Source organism: Microcaecilia unicolor, chromosome 2 (assembly GCF_901765095.1).
Source record: "Microcaecilia unicolor chromosome 2, aMicUni1.1, whole genome shotgun sequence".
NCBI classification, from domain to species: Eukaryota; Metazoa; Chordata; class Amphibia; order Gymnophiona; family Siphonopidae; genus Microcaecilia; species Microcaecilia unicolor.
In genome coordinates this window covers 542,177,069-542,192,551 of record NC_044032.1, presented here as the reverse complement: position 1 = coordinate 542,192,551, position 15,483 = coordinate 542,177,069, and the positions used below count along the sequence as shown (strand labels likewise).

Here is a 15,483-nt window from a genome sequence, read left to right as displayed (position 1 = left end):
AGCGGCAATCGACTGCTTCAATAGTTGTGCATGGAGGCATAGAATTTGGGGGGGGGGGGGGGGGGGGAGCAATGGTGCTTAGACCTATATAGTTAGGCTTATTTTTGTTTTCAATTAAAATAACTTTCCTGCATCATTGTGTACCTCAGTTATGATTTTTTGATGAACTTGTTTTGCAAAACTTTCCCTTCCTGTTGTGTCCTTAAATTTTCCTATTATGTATCTTTGTTTATATCCTGGTATTATAAACACTCCGATATTCATCGGAATAGCACTAGATCAAACCCTGTCAATAAATACCGCTATCTATGATTGCCCTCTAATCTATTTCTATCCTTTTAAGATATAGCCTCCAGAACTGAACACAGTATTCAAAATGATGCTTCATCTCTACAGAGGCATGATTGTGTTTGGAGCAGCTGCAGAGGAGTTGCTGATAGCTTCCTTTTTTCACTGCATTTTGACATGGTTGCTATTAGTTCAAAATGGTCGCTTCTGTCAGTTTAAAGTTAAGCTGAAGACAAAGCTTGAAAATAGCTAGCACTCCGTTGGGTCTCCAACGTTTCATGCTCCCACCACCTGTGAAATAAGCCAGCTTGAATTTTGACCATGAGAGTTTTCACTATGTAAAATAAAAAGGGCATGTGCGGGTCTTTATCTGCTGTCTATATATTTATTATGTTACTATATGGAGAATGGCCATAAAGGATATGCCTTCATATCTTCTGGCAACCTGCCAGCCTTGAAATCATGCCTGAAAAATTGCATGACACTGGTGTGGCACAAACCTGAGAGGTTCCAGGGAGAGCAGATGGTCTCATTAATAATGCTCTGTACCTCAGAATTTCAACCTTGATAGCCATGATCATTAGCCTAATTCAGTGTGCAGCATATAAGAAAGTTTATTGGACTTCAGGACGAAGGATGGAGCTGAATTGGATGCATATATTTCTCTCTACTCCTTTGGGAGAGGATCACACTTTTTTAATGTTCCAGGGAAGACTGGATTTGGGCATTCAAGTCTGAGTAGACTGTAACCTGCTTTGCATTTAGCATATCTGGATCCAATTTGTATATAGACTGTTAAGAACTTTTGTGCTGTGCAAGCTTGTAGCAACCTCTGATTCAGTTCCTGGATATGGCCAACCAGGATTTGCAGTCTTCAAGAGGGAGGAAGTCGTAGCCATTCTGCACTGATGACAGCTGTTGACTGTAGAGAACATTTATATTGGGTTGTGAAAGGATCTGAAGGCTCTGCTTGTCTGCTGAAGGCTATCACTATGATAGCCAGGCTGGGCTGAGAATAAGACCTAGAGCCTAGAAGATGTGTATGATGGTTTGTGATGCAGGAGTCCCGGGTTAATAGCAGCATCTTAGTCAGAAGCTTAGAAGTGAGAGGTTGACACTGCCAGGTTTGTGTTACAAGAGGCACCCGAACGTGTTAATTTGCTGCAACCATTAAAGGCATGGAGAAGAGCCAGATGTTCATCTGATTTCTGAAGTACAGGTAGTCTTAAGTTAGGCATAGGTGGACTCAATGCTTCTTTATGTACACTTCCTCCAGGAACTTATCCAAACCTTTTTTTGAAACCCAGCTACACTACCTGCTTTTATCGCATCCTCTTGCATTGAATTCCAGATCTTAATTATGAGCTGAGTGAAATATATTTTCTCCTATGTGTTTTAAAAGTACTATTTAGCAACTTAATGGCATGACCCCTAGTCTTTGTACTTTTTGAAAGAGTAAACAACTGATTAGTGTTTAGATCTTCTATTCCACTTAGGATTTTATAACTCACTGAACTTGAAAGTGTCACAAAGAAAGTTTTCATGAACAGTTTTTCTTTTTTGGAGGGATGAGTTATATCATGAGACTAGCCAAGAATGTCACATTGGTGAGACACTGTCCAAATAATTTCATTTTCATTCTTTCTTCTAATGAAAAACTGGTGGTGAACAGAAACATCAAGTATAAGTTTAATTCCAGCATCTACTGGTTCAGTCATCAGAGTGCTTGGATGAGGTTCCAGTGGAAGCAATGGCCTGTACATCTTAATAAGTGGAACCTCGTTTTGATTTGTCCATGTCTGGATGTTCTCAGTTCTGGTGGTATTGACAAAGGATCTGTTGACACAGAGCCTTTTCTAAAATACCTGCAGGAATGCAGGAGTGGGGGAATAGACTAATGGTTAGTGCAGTGGACTTTGAACCTGGTGACCTGGGTTCAATTCCCACTGCAGCTCGTTGTGAACTTGGGCAAGTTGCTTAACCCTCCATTGCCCCAGGTACAAAAACTTAGATTGTGAGCCCTCTGGGGACAAAGTACCTGCATATGATGTGTATAGTGCTATGTAAGTCTAGTAGCACTATAGAAATGACTAGTAGTAGTAGTAATATACATATGTATGTGCCAGCACATGCTACAGGTGCAGCCATTTTATAAAGTTACCCACTGAAAAAAATGAATGTCACAGACCTGGCAACTTCCATGTGGAGGGGTCAGCACTTACACTTGGAAGTAGTGATGTGTAAGTGGTGCCATTTCACAAACCTACATGTGTAGGTGCTGCCAATTAAGATGTGATGCCACAATTTTGACTTGGTTTTGTTTTGGAGGTAAAGATGAACTATATAGGATTCAAAGGAGAATGACTCCCTTAGTTCTTCAGGTATTCCCATTGTAAAATATGAAATACGCATGTAGATTTTAGCCCTGCTCACTGAAAAATATTTTTTAAATTAGAGCAGATAAAAACAAAAGTGAATTGCAAGCATCTGTTTCTTGTTAAAATGTAGTTGTAGAGACAAAACCACAAAAGCTAGGAAACTGGGCAGAGGCTGCTGCAGTTCCATTATTACTGCTTTGCTCAGATTGCTGCAGCTCATACAAACATTAGTCAATGTGTCCCACAGTGGAGCGGCTCGTGTATTTTATTTATTTATTTATTTTTAACACAGATTTATGAGCCATAGGAAGGACAGCAAGAAACTGTAGTTAAAAGATTCTTGAATAATTTCTTTTCACTTTGAAGATGAACTAAGTTGGTACAATTAAAATTTTCTACTGTTGAGAATCCTACTCACATGCCTGATGCCTCATCGATGTCCTTTTGCGTACAAGCTGTGTAGACTTAAGTCTTTCGGTCACATCTGACAATGCTGATAATACATGTGTGAAGCTTTTGTTTGCAGAAGGTTTTCTTTGTGTCCTGAAACGTTGAGAGTGAATCGAGTTCTTCTGATCTTGGTGGAATCTTGTGAGCCCTTGTATGCTATATTGATGAACTGAGTGGTATGAAAGTCTAATCACGGGAGCAGTCTCACGTGTGTGGCTTTTGATGCTGTTGAATCAAGCAGTTCTACAAGCACAGACTTAAAAATGATTCCAGACAAAAGAGAGCCCAGATGAGCTCCAGGGACACTCTGTTGATTGTGGGGACCAATACAGAGATTCAGCCATAATTTACCTCCACATTTGGTTATAATAAACAATGTGTCTGCAAGATCCTTCCGTGCAGGAAGGAATGCTTGTGTTCCTTCAGATCCCGAGAAACTAGACGGATTGCCCATGCCCATGAAAGATGTGTGATAGAAAAGAAGGTTAGAAACAGCGTGTCAAAAGTAAATTACTTTAAAGCAATTTCATTTTTCCCCTTTTAAAAAAAATCTGTGATTTATTGAAAAAATATACAATATATATAAAAGTATGTGTGTTTGACTGTTATACCCGACTGTCTCAGTTTAAAAAAAAAATACAATTATAGTAATACAATATACCCTCAAATATCATCCCCCTTCCTCCCCTCTCTGTAATCCAGAAACAGGATGAGAAGAGAATCTCCAACCATACACTTCGCATCAAAATTGCTTTATTTAGTAGAGAGCTGTGTGCTCTTAGTAAGGCTCCCAAAGCAGTTGAATCTTTTTTGGCATCTATCCCCAGCCTTTCCATAGCTAATAAGGAAGGTCATCTAAATTCTCCACTGAGAGACACTGGGGGCCATGGAAAGTTTCTAATTCAATAGTATTCAAAAAGGCCTTTCTCAAAAATTTCTTAACAGCTTTATAGCATGTACAGATAGTAGATCCTACCTCAAAACTGAGATCAGGTTGTGTCTTCACATTTATGCCCAGAAAACTCTCATAATGTACATAAGAAGAATTTCAGAAATGTATTTCTACAAACGACCAAAACATGTGACTTAAGTCAGCTGCCCGAGCTTTATATGTAGGACATTCATCTCTATCAATTATGTGTGCTTTGTAAGGAGAGATATGGGCCCCTTAACACAGATCTTGTATTGCATTTCTCATATATTTTCAGGTGGTTGTTTTTTTTTAAGGCTGTGGATTAATTGTTAACTATCTGGTTAGTTAATTTTTTGCACGATTGAACATTTTAATCATGATTTAATCTTGGTCCAGCATTGCTGTATTTGCCTGAGTTGTGGGCAAGTGTCCACAATGCAAGCAGGTTTCCTCTGCCGGCTCAGAGAGCCCTCCTGCAGCCATAGAAACAGGAAGTTGCATTAGAGGAGGCAGGAATGTGGCTGCAGGAAGGCTCTCAGGGCTGGTAGAGGAAGCATGCCTATATTGCGGACACTTGCCCACAACCCAAGCAAGTGCAGCAATGCTGAACTGTTTCATTCAAGATTAAAAATTGTGAGATTAAGCGCAGTGATTCTTTAGTTTCATGTTAAATATATATTTTTTCTTTCTCTACAGTAACTGGACATGACATGCTAATGCCAAGAAACACTGTGCGAAAGCAGATGAACGGCAAATCTGTTTTTCCTCAAGGTATGTAACTTAAAAAAAAATTCTCTTCTGTTCAAGTATCCTAAATGGATTTGACTTGGGATTTTAGTTTTGCTTTACTACATTTCTAAATCTGAGCTGACGGTGAGGTATAGTAAGTGTTTCCCTGTTGGGACTTTCAATATGAGGGCCTCAATTACTATTTTATTTGGATTTTTTCCAGTAGTATCAAGTACTAATCTGTGTTGCCATTTGTTTAAATACATCTGTGGTATAAATACACAGGAGGCAAGTCTCTTTCAGCTGAAAGGAAGCTCTGGAATGAGGGGACATAAGATGGAGGTGAAAGAGGATAAAGATGGAGGTGAAAGAGGATAAATTCAAGAGTAATCTAAGCAAATACTTCTTCACGGAGAGGGTGGTGGATATGTGGAACAGTCTCCTGCTGCAGGTGGTGGAGGTGAAGACTTATCTTAATTCAAGAAAGTATGGGACAAGCACATAGGATCTCTGTGGGAGAAGAAGGGATAGTAGATGGAATGGATGTGCACAGTAGATAGGCTGTATGGTCTTTTTCTTCCGTCACTTTTCTTTTTCTATGTACATGACTTAATGTGCGTTAAGATTTAACACACGTTATTTAATGCAAACCTCAGAATTGACCATGAGACCTATTTATTAACTAAGCACAGAACGTGCAGGGCCAGTCTTAGCAATTGCAGGGCCCTGTGCAGACCAGTTCAGTGAGACCCCCCACCCGCGCCCACCACCATGTCATTTATCAGTTTAAAAGGAGGTTTAGAGCTCCTGGAACCCCACCTCACCCCATACCTTGATATGCATCCATCACATTTCAGCAGAGAGTGGCAGACAGCGGCAGCAGTTTTCATATGCCATCAGCTGCTGAGCCCAGAGCTTCCTCGCTGATGCATCCCACCCTTGCGGAAGCAGGAAGTGACATCAAAAGGGGTGGGACAGCAGCGAGGAGGCTCTGGGCTCGGCAGCTGACAGGAAATGAAAATTGCTGCCGCTGCCTGATGCTCTCTACTGAAATGTGGATGCTCATTAAGGTACGGAGCAGGGAGGAGTTCCGAGACAGGAGGACAGATGTGCCAGAGATGCGTGGCCTCTAGGAGTGGGAGGCCCTGTGCGACTGCCCCTGTCACCCCTGCCTAAGACCGTTCCTGTTAGCGTGCATTTATGTACTTTAAAACACATTACTTTAAATGAGGCCCTAAATTTGAGACAATAGTGGATGAAGTGACTTGACCAAAGTTACGTGGAGTGTCATTCCGAGAAATGGATTTTTACCCTAGCCCAGTGGTTCCCAAACCTGGTCCTGGAGGCACCCCAGCCAGTCAGGTTTTCAGTATATCTACAATGAATATTTCTGAGTGAGATTTGCATACAGTGGAGGCAGGGCATTTATATCTCTCATGAATATTCATTGTGGGTATCCTGAAAACCTGACTGATTAGGGTACCTCCAAGACCAGGTTTGGGAACCACTGCCCTAGGCTTATTGGTTCTTAGATTACTGCTTTAACCACTAAGCCACTTAATTTACTAAACTGCTTCAAGTACTTGCCTTGAATCTGATTTTATCTATAGTGTTGATGTATGTGGTACCGTACAAGTAGACATGTACAAGTAACTGTAAATCTATGCAGTGTTACAATAAATACTCGAACCAGTAAGTAAAAGATTGCCTTTGTTTAGCTTTTTCAAGAAAAATGCAGAGTGGTCAGATCATCTTTCATTTTTTTTTAGGAGTGTAAAGCTTCCCCTTCCCTGCCTTCTTCCCTTTAGACAATCATTGGAATACTTTTATCATCCATTTATTGTCTAATATTGTCATCTTCTGCTCAGTTTTTCCTGACCTGAGGAAGGAGCTTTTAGCTCCCAAAACTAGTCAAAAAATGTATGAAGTTAGTCCAATAAAATGGTATCACATTATGTTGTCTTTGTATGACTTTAACCTTTAATTTTGTAATTTCAAGTGGAGTAATGCAGCAGCCACCCTATTTTGTGTGTGTGTCAAGGAGGGGAGGGGAGGTGGAAGACTTGCAGTTGATCTTAAGATTAAAATTGCCGGACAGGGCTTGAACTAGATATGACTCCTCCATTCTCTTTATTAGGGACTGCCAAAGCAGAACAGGTGTACCTCTGACTACAAAACAGAGCTTTTTGTGTTTAGCCTTTCTGTATAGAAGGCCAACCAATCTGGAGGCCTTCCCTCAGACTCTAAAGGAGTTGTGCCCCATTTGTTCCACCCCTCTGGCCCTTCCCTGCTGAGATAAAGTTCTTTCTCTTTGGGAGTGAAGATCACTATTTAAGGGGGAAAGTTTTTTGTTTCTTAAATAGTGAAGATTCTCTTTCTAAACATTTGGCCTTGGCATAAAGTAGTGGGCTCCAAGTCATTTAAAAGTCAAGCCCCCCCCCCCCCCCCCCCCTTCAAATGCTTCGGCTAACACATGCAGGCTGAGACCTGGGATTTTCCCATAGCAGTCAATAATTGCAAACACAAATTGCATTTGACCACTATATTGCCAAAGAGCTGTGCATTTTGTTAACTTCAGACTGCAACTTTTTGTTGGAAGGAAAATGGAAACCGTTAATTTAAATGTCCAAAGGCCTCCAAAAATAGTGCTGCAACCAAGTTTTTTTTGCAACAAGAGTTAAATGGTTCTGTGGTACCATTTTCAACTTTCTGTAGCCCTTTCCACAATAAATTTGCGTATAGCTGTATATTACAGTTCATAGAAAAGAGTGGCATTTAATGAAAATGTTTCATATTTTGAATACATTCCTTTAAGAAGAAGTTTTGTAATTATTGTTGAATATTATTTTTCTCTTTGCATTTCAGTTTTTTCTGTTTTTCTCTCTCATTTTTTGTTCAGTCCTGCTAGCTTCTTGTCCCCTTCTTTTCCTCTGTTTGTGTGCTTAATCCAGTGGTTCTCAACCTTTTTTCAGTTGGGAAACACCTGATGGATGATGCTCGCATATGTGTGTCACACTGCATACGTGACCCTCATGGACCTTTCTTCTGCTACAGTATAGAAGCTCTTATGAGTTAAATGCAGACATGCTCTGCATCCAGCATTGGTCCAGCACCTTTCCTACTCCCCCTGCAGGTGCAGCACTTCTCTCTCCCTCCCTGAGCCCCCCCTCCTGCCATGAGTGCAGCATTTCTCTCTCTCTCTTTCCCCCCCCCCCCCCCCCCACAGGTGCATCACCTTTTTCCTTTTCCTCTTTCAACCACACTGCAAGTGCAGCATCTTCTTTCTTCTGACCTCAGCCCCCCGTGAGTCTAGTACTTCTCTCCTTTCCATCACCAACCCCCCCCCCCCCCCCCACATGGGTGCAGCACCTTTTTCTCCTCTTCTCTTAGCCTCCCACCCCAGTCCATGAAATCTCCCCTCTTTGCCAGCAGTGGCAGCCATAATAGGCTGCCTGGGTTGACTTGGCACCTTTCCTCTGCTGTCTCCCCATCCTCTGCTGCAACTTTCTGTGTACATGAGGGCAGGACATAGCAGAAGAAAGGTTACAGGTCAGCCCAGGCAGCCTATTATGGCTGGCACTGCAGGCAAAGAGATGAAGTTTCACGTATGGCAGGGGATGGTGCTGGGGGAGGATGAGGACAAGGTGCTGGATCTGCAATAGGAGGAGAGGGAAGAGTGAGACAAGCTGCAGCCTTTTATATAAAAATCAAACAAGCTAAATAAAAATGCTGCTCTGTGTACCAACCCGTGACACACCACCCGGGTGCTCTGTCACGTCCTAATCCAGAGATGTCAAAGTGCGGGGTGGAGGGCTGCAAACCAGTCAAGTTTTCAGGATATTTCTAATGAATATTCATGAGGTAAATTTACATGCTTTGTCCCCATTGTATGCAAATATTTTATGTATATTTATAAAGGTCATCCCGAAAGCCTGACTGGTTTTACAGCTCTCCATTTCCTTCCAGTTACCTTCTCTCTATCCTGTCTAGTCACTCACTTCCTTGTCTATACATTCTATTCCAGTGGCTCATGTCCATTCCTATCTTCCCAAGTTGTTAATAGTTCTCCTATAGGCCAGGACTTCCCAGTGGTCACGGATCTGGGTTTCAGGTTGCTCACACTGAATAATCATAAGGTGTACCTGCATGCATATGGTCCATGAACAAAATTTATCTGCATAGCTTTATCCCCCAAAACCAGATGTCCTGTACCTCTGAGACCTTTTTTTTTCCATTTTCCATATAGCATTGGACTTCTGGACAGGCCAAGATTATCCTTGGACTTTCATTGTAGTATTTATTTTCTCCCTCATGGCCTTCGGGATTAAGGTTTCCTGGTTCTCTTGACTTCTCTGTCTAGGATAGCAGTTTGTTGCACTGTGTTCAATGTTTCAATTCCTCTCTACATTTAAAGGCTTGCAAACATTTTTCTGATATGAATGCATTTGAGCTACAAGAAAACCACAGGGCCCTGTCAGATCAATCAGAAATATTTGCCGTGTTTTAAGTTGCCATTATATAATTGTTGTAGAATTCAGTTCAAGAAATTCAGCTGGCTGTGGTCTGGCTGGCTGTTCCCTCCCCCCCCCCCCCCCCCCCATTGTTTTAATAATAAGATTCTTTATGCTACTGCTGTGCGTTTTAATCTAGTGGCAAATCTCCTTCAGCCCATTGATGGATCCTGACCCCATTTTGCCACCTATAATTTTTAAATATTTGTGTGAGGGTGAGTCTCCCTGGTGAGTGTGTGACACTTCTTATCGTACCTTAACAAGATTGGTTCCTCTTCTTAATGACTCAGCTTTTTCGACAACGGCTGATATAATTGTGTTCTTGAAGCAGAATAATTGTGCATGATTGATGTTGAACTTGCCTTAAGAAACCTGTTCATCTCTGAACTTGTGTCCTTGAGGCTGGAGAAGCCTTTGGAGGGAGGAGGCATATGAAAAAATAAAGGTTTTGATTTCCACCTCTGAAACCCATTAAACATTACAAGAGGAAATGCAAACAGCTTTCTGGTATTAGCTTGGGCTGTTCCAGCAAAGTAAAAAGTAATTGACCACCTTGCTGTAATGGTATGAGGTGAAATGCTTTCCCTTAGGCTGTTTTCTTAGTCAGGCTTTCCTGTTAGCTTTCTAAAACATAAACCTGAGGCCAGGCATAGGACATGCCTTCCATTTGGACTCCTACCTTTGCTAGCTGATCTTTTCTCAGTGGTTTATTTGTGGGCGTCCCCTCTACACTTGCGAAGCTGTTCTAGGTCCAACCACAAAAAACAGGAGGCTGTAGTTCAAAACAAGGAGTTTATTGTAGCAATTGCACCACTAAGGACTTGACATGGTGGTGTTTCAGTATTTCCTCCTGTTGCAGGCGGAGACACTGAAACACGGCACCATTTCGAGTCTGTCTTATTGGTGCAATTGCTACAATAAACTCCCAGTTTTTGACTCATACCTCCTACTCCCTTGTGTTTTTCTGTGACTGTTCATAGGGGTGTTTTTGTTCCTCCAGCTTTTGGGTGGTTCCACGCCATCCCAGGCACTCCAACATACTCATGTAAACTGCTATAAGTTATGCATTTTACATACCACACTTAGGCATGTCCATTTACACCAGCCATTGACCTGGCCTAAATGGTCGTACCTACAGGTAGGCATGCCGATTTGGATATATGCTACTATACGACAATGAAGTTACATGGAAATACTTTTAAAACAAATAGGAGGAAATATTTTTTTCACTCAGTGAATAGTTAAGCTCTGGAACTCGTTGCCAGAGGATGTAGTAACAACTGTTAGTGTATCTGGTTTGAAAAAGGAAAAGGTTTGGACAAGTTTCTAGAGGAAAAGCTATAGTCTATTTAGACAGACATGGGGAAGCCACTGCTTGCCCTGGGATTGGTAGCATGGAATGTTGCTACTATTTGGGTTTCTACAGGAAAAAAATAATGGAAATAATTCCACTCCAAAAAAAGAAATTGAAGCAATAAAAAGGAGTGCTCCAACAGAGCAAAAGCTTTTAGCTTCAGTGTCTTTTTGATAGTTGCCGCGTGCGTAGCGTTATTCAGCGACCTTGTTTGGAACTGCCCCAGAAGCAGGTTCTGTGGAACCGAAACGCCATGCTTTATACGTAGTGGGTGTTAGGAATTTCAGTTACTACTACTACTACTTAGCATTTCTATAGCGCTGCCAGGGTTACGCAGCGCTGTACAAGTTTAAACACGGGGAGGGACAGTCCCTGCTCAAGAGAGCTTACAATCTAACGGTACTTCTAGCGCTTTGCCAGTTAAGTACTAGGCTTTCTGATTTTTGATTTTTTTTAAATTTAGTAAAAGACTGCTCATAATTAAATTAAAAAAGACATACTTTAGCATCAGAGGCATATGATTAGTATGTGTTTAAGTGCTGGGCTATAGGAGATCTCGTAGCTTATATAACTGCTATATGATGCCTCCAAGCTAGGTTGGTCTTAGAGAGTTTTTCTTGTTGAAATTTCAGAATATTTAAAATTAATTTAGACGTGTAGTTATTGAGTTGTCTTACATGTTTTTTTGGGTTCCACCTGTTTTGCTCAGTTGGAGCACTCCTTTTTATTGCCTCAAACTATTTGGGTTTCTACCAGTTACTTGTGACCTGAATTGGCCACTGTTGGAATCAGGATACTGGGCTAGATAGACCATTGCTTAGACCCAGTATGGCTATTCGTATGTTACGTTCTTAAGTTCTATAATGGTATCTTCGCAGACAGAGCAATTATATAATTAGTTCTCGGTGCATGGCATCAGTACACTTAACTGGAGGAGCCTTATTATAGAATTGCCCATCTTATGCGTATAACACTGTGCACTGGCTACTAATCATTTGGCAGATCAAGTTTAAGATTTTAACTATAGTACACAGAATACTATCCAGCTTATTTTTGAAAGAGAAAGACGCCCATATTTCGACCCCGAATCGGGAGATGGGCGTCCGTTTCCCGTGGGCGCCCAAATCGGTATAATCGAAACCTGATTTTTGGCGTCCTCAACTGCAGTCCATCACGGAGACGAACAAAGATCACTGGGGTGTCGGAGGCATGGCGAAGGCGGGACTGGGGCGTGGTTATCGGCCGAGGAGAAATGGGCGTTTGTAGCTGATAATCGAAACAAGAAGGGCGTTTTTGATGAGAATTTGATCCGCTTTATTTGGACCCTTTTTTTCCAGGTTCAAGTCCCAAAAAAGTGCCCCAACTGACCAGATGACCTCCCCTGACTCCCCCAGTGGTCACTAACCCCCTCCCACCAACACAAACCCACTTTACAAACTTTTTTTCCCAGCCTATATGCCAGCCTCAAATGCCGTACCCACCTCCATGACAGCAGAATGTGTTCTATCCTCTGACAGCCTTTCCCTGGTTCTGATGTGGGTCTCGGGTGAGTGTGACACCTTTTCTGTTAAGGGCACTGCAGAGTCACATCAGCAATGCATTGTGGTGGGTGTAGGGTATTGGGCTCCGTGATTCCACTAGCTTGTGTTAAATGCTCACGATGTTGGTAGTTGGTAGGCTCTACTCCCATGGTGCTTTTCCCTCTGCTTACTGGGTCAGAGTGTGCCCTGTTTTGTTTCCGGTAGTCCATGAGGTAGTGGCCATTTGTGTAAGACACTTTTAGATCACTTTCATGTGTTAGCCACGTTACAGCACTTAGTTCTTACCTTGAATGTTGCTGAAAGAGGGCATTGTAAACCATTCTGCCAGCTCGGACCTACTGCTAATCTCAGTACCAGCGAGACTCGCCAGTGGGGCACAACCTCTGATCTGCAGTTAACTGTGAGTAAAGGTGCTTATTCAAATAAAGGACATTTTCAGTGAGATTAGTCTTCAGGTGTGAACTGCTGTGCCAAGGTTATACACCAGCAACAAGTCCTGTCCCTGGAGTACTTTTAGTGGGTACTGCAGTGCACTTCAGGCAGACAGACCCAGGCCCATCCCCCCCACCCGTAACACTTGTGCCGGTAAATGGGAGGCCTCTAAAACCCACTGTACCCACATGTAGTTGCCCCTTCACCCCTAAGAGCTATGGTAGTGTTGTACATTTGTCCCTCCCACGACCAAATGGCTTGGATTGGGACGTTTCTGAGCTGGGCATTTTTAGTTTCCATTATCGCAAAAAAAAAAAAAAAACCTCCCATCTCAGAAGGGACCAAATCCATGGCATTTGGTCCGTCCAAACCGTATTTTCAAAACGAAAGGTGGACGCCCATCTTTTTCGATAATACGGTCTGTCCTGCCTCTTCACATACCCGTTTTTGGACATAGACGCCCATGGAGATGGGCGTTCGCGTTCGATTATGCCCCTCCACGTGATGATGACCTAGTTGCTGTTGCAGCTCTTTTGGATGTGCACCATCCAGTTACAGCCTTGCGTTTCGAGAATCAGCAATTGCTGGAGGTCTCCACAGTATGTTAAGTTTGGCATTGTGAGCAAGCCTTTTCAGTTGTCACACCTATTTTGTGGAATGAATTACCCATTGAACTTTGTTTATTTAAAGATATATAATCTTTTTGAAAACAGTTAAAGGCATATTAGAAAAGGGATGCAAAATAAGACTAAGAATATTATAATGCCTCTGTGTCGCTCCATGGTACGACCTCACCTTGAGTATTGTGTTCAATTCTGTTCACCATATCTCAAAAAAAGACATAGAGGCATATTTTCAAAGCACTTAGCCTTCCAAAGTTCCATAGGTTTCTATGGAACTTTGGAAGGCTAAGTGCTTTGAAAATATGCCTCATAGTGAACTTAAAAAAGGTTAAAAGAAAATCAACCGAAATGGTAAAGGTGATGGAACTACTCCCATATGAGGAAAGGCTAAAGATGTTAAGGCAGATGGGGGGGGGGGGGGGGATATAATTGTGGTCTATAAAATCCTGAGTGGTATAGAGTAGGTGAAGGTAAATCTATTTTTTACTTTTTCAAAAAGTACAAAGACCAGGGGACACTGTGAAAAAGGCCTTTTTAAAATTTTGCTGAAAATGGACATGCGGCAAAATGAAAATTGCCGCGCGCCCATTTTGGGTCTCATACCTTACTGCCAGCCAGTGACCTAGCGGTAAAGTCTCGTTCGGTAACTGGGTGGTAATGGCATACGTGTGCCAAATGTCACTTGGCGCGTGTCCGATAAGCGCGGCAGAAAATAAAAATTATTTTTCAGCCGCTCGTATTGGACGTGTGGCAAAAATAAAATGACAGCAAGAGCCACGTGGTAGCCGTGCGGTAATTCCATTTTGGCGCACGTAGACGCTTACACTGCTTAGTAAAAGGGCCCCTTTGTGTCTTAAAAAAACATGAATACAATTGGGGGGGGGGGGTCTTTTACTAAAGATTAGCTCTAGTTATCTGCAACAGGGACCATGGGAATAAAATGGGACCTGCTGCAGATAAGTCAAGGTAACCTTTAGTAAAAGACCCTCTTGATGAGTAAACCTGAAAGAAATAAAATTACTAAATTGTCTACAACTTAATCTAAAGTTGTTTTCTTGAGAAATTGGACTGTCATTCTCTAGAACAATGTGTTTGTTGCAAATAATGAATACTTAAAACACACACACACAAAATAAGCTAGGCACTCCATTCCAGCATAAAAATAAAATTGATTTTTCATGATCATGTTACAAACTACACATTTTTTAAACATATGAAAAGGAATTATTTTCATGTGACTGATAAAGTTGATGTAATTTATGTTGGCTTCCAGCTGCCTGTTATCACTTTTTTTTTTTTTTACATTTCACGCTCAGTGCCTTTAACTTAATATCTTTTTCCAATTTTTTTTTAGCAAATTCTGTATATTTGTAAAACTCTGTAACTGGCAGCTCATTTGTATCAGCCGTTATTCCAAAAGTTTTCACTTTGACACAATCTTTAGGCACAATTAACAGCCTAAACAGAATAGAAATAAACTGCTATGTGAATGAAGTAAACACAAGATTCACATCCAGCATATCTCGAATATATAGAATGACAAAACAATAAGTAATTATTGATTGCTAGTAACATCTGTGGACGATTGGGCCATTTTGTGACATGTTTCAGCTAATTAAAATTATAATTAAAATGTAAATCAGAATTTGCAAAAATAATTAGAATTTTTTTTATCTATTCAACCAAATGGTGGCTCTTTTTTAAATTGTATTAAAAACATTTTTTTTAAGAAGATTGAAAGTGTTCGTACTGTGCTTCTAGGAAAAGAATTGTAACCCAATATTCAATCTGGGTGTCTAGCTGACTCTAATACAGCTGTAGTGGATGATCAACTTTGGAGTACATTTGATCCCATTATTGCTGCAGAATTCCAATTTCTTGTTCTACCCCTTTCTTGTTGTTGTCGTTTGTTGAATGAATGTTGGTCAAATTTATTTTCACATCTTTCAGTACCTCTTATTAGTTGGATAGTTTCATTTTTTTTTTTTTTTAGTTCTAGACTACCATTGAATATGGAGCAAATTTGTTCCCTTATATGGAAGGGAAGCTCTGCCCAGCACATCCCAGGATGCACCAGGCAGAGTGCCACCTTTTTGAAGGCAGCGCTTATAGGCAGAGGAAGTGCTACTTCCTCTGCCAGCTTACAGGTACAGGGGGCAGGACATGTGGAGGGGGGCTACTAGGGCCACCAGGGATTTGATCTTTTTTATTGGGGGGGGGGGGGGGGTAGGGGTCTGGAAGTCCACTGGTAGGTAGTTTTACTC

The 15,483-nt window shown here is 41.5% G+C and overlaps 1 protein-coding gene across 7 annotated transcripts in view; it reads left to right on the top strand.

The window, feature by feature from the left end:
• The window catches only part of APBB2 (amyloid beta precursor protein binding family B member 2), a 664,454-nt gene that overhangs the window by 152,818 nt on the left and 496,153 nt on the right, over window positions 1-15,483 (top strand). For all 7 annotated transcript variants that reach the window (XM_030191336.1, XM_030191335.1, XM_030191332.1 and 4 more), the window contains one exon: window positions 4,726-4,800. The gene's annotated coding sequence lies outside the window, so the exon portion shown is untranslated. The remainder of the gene's footprint in view (window positions 1-4,725; window positions 4,801-15,483) is intronic.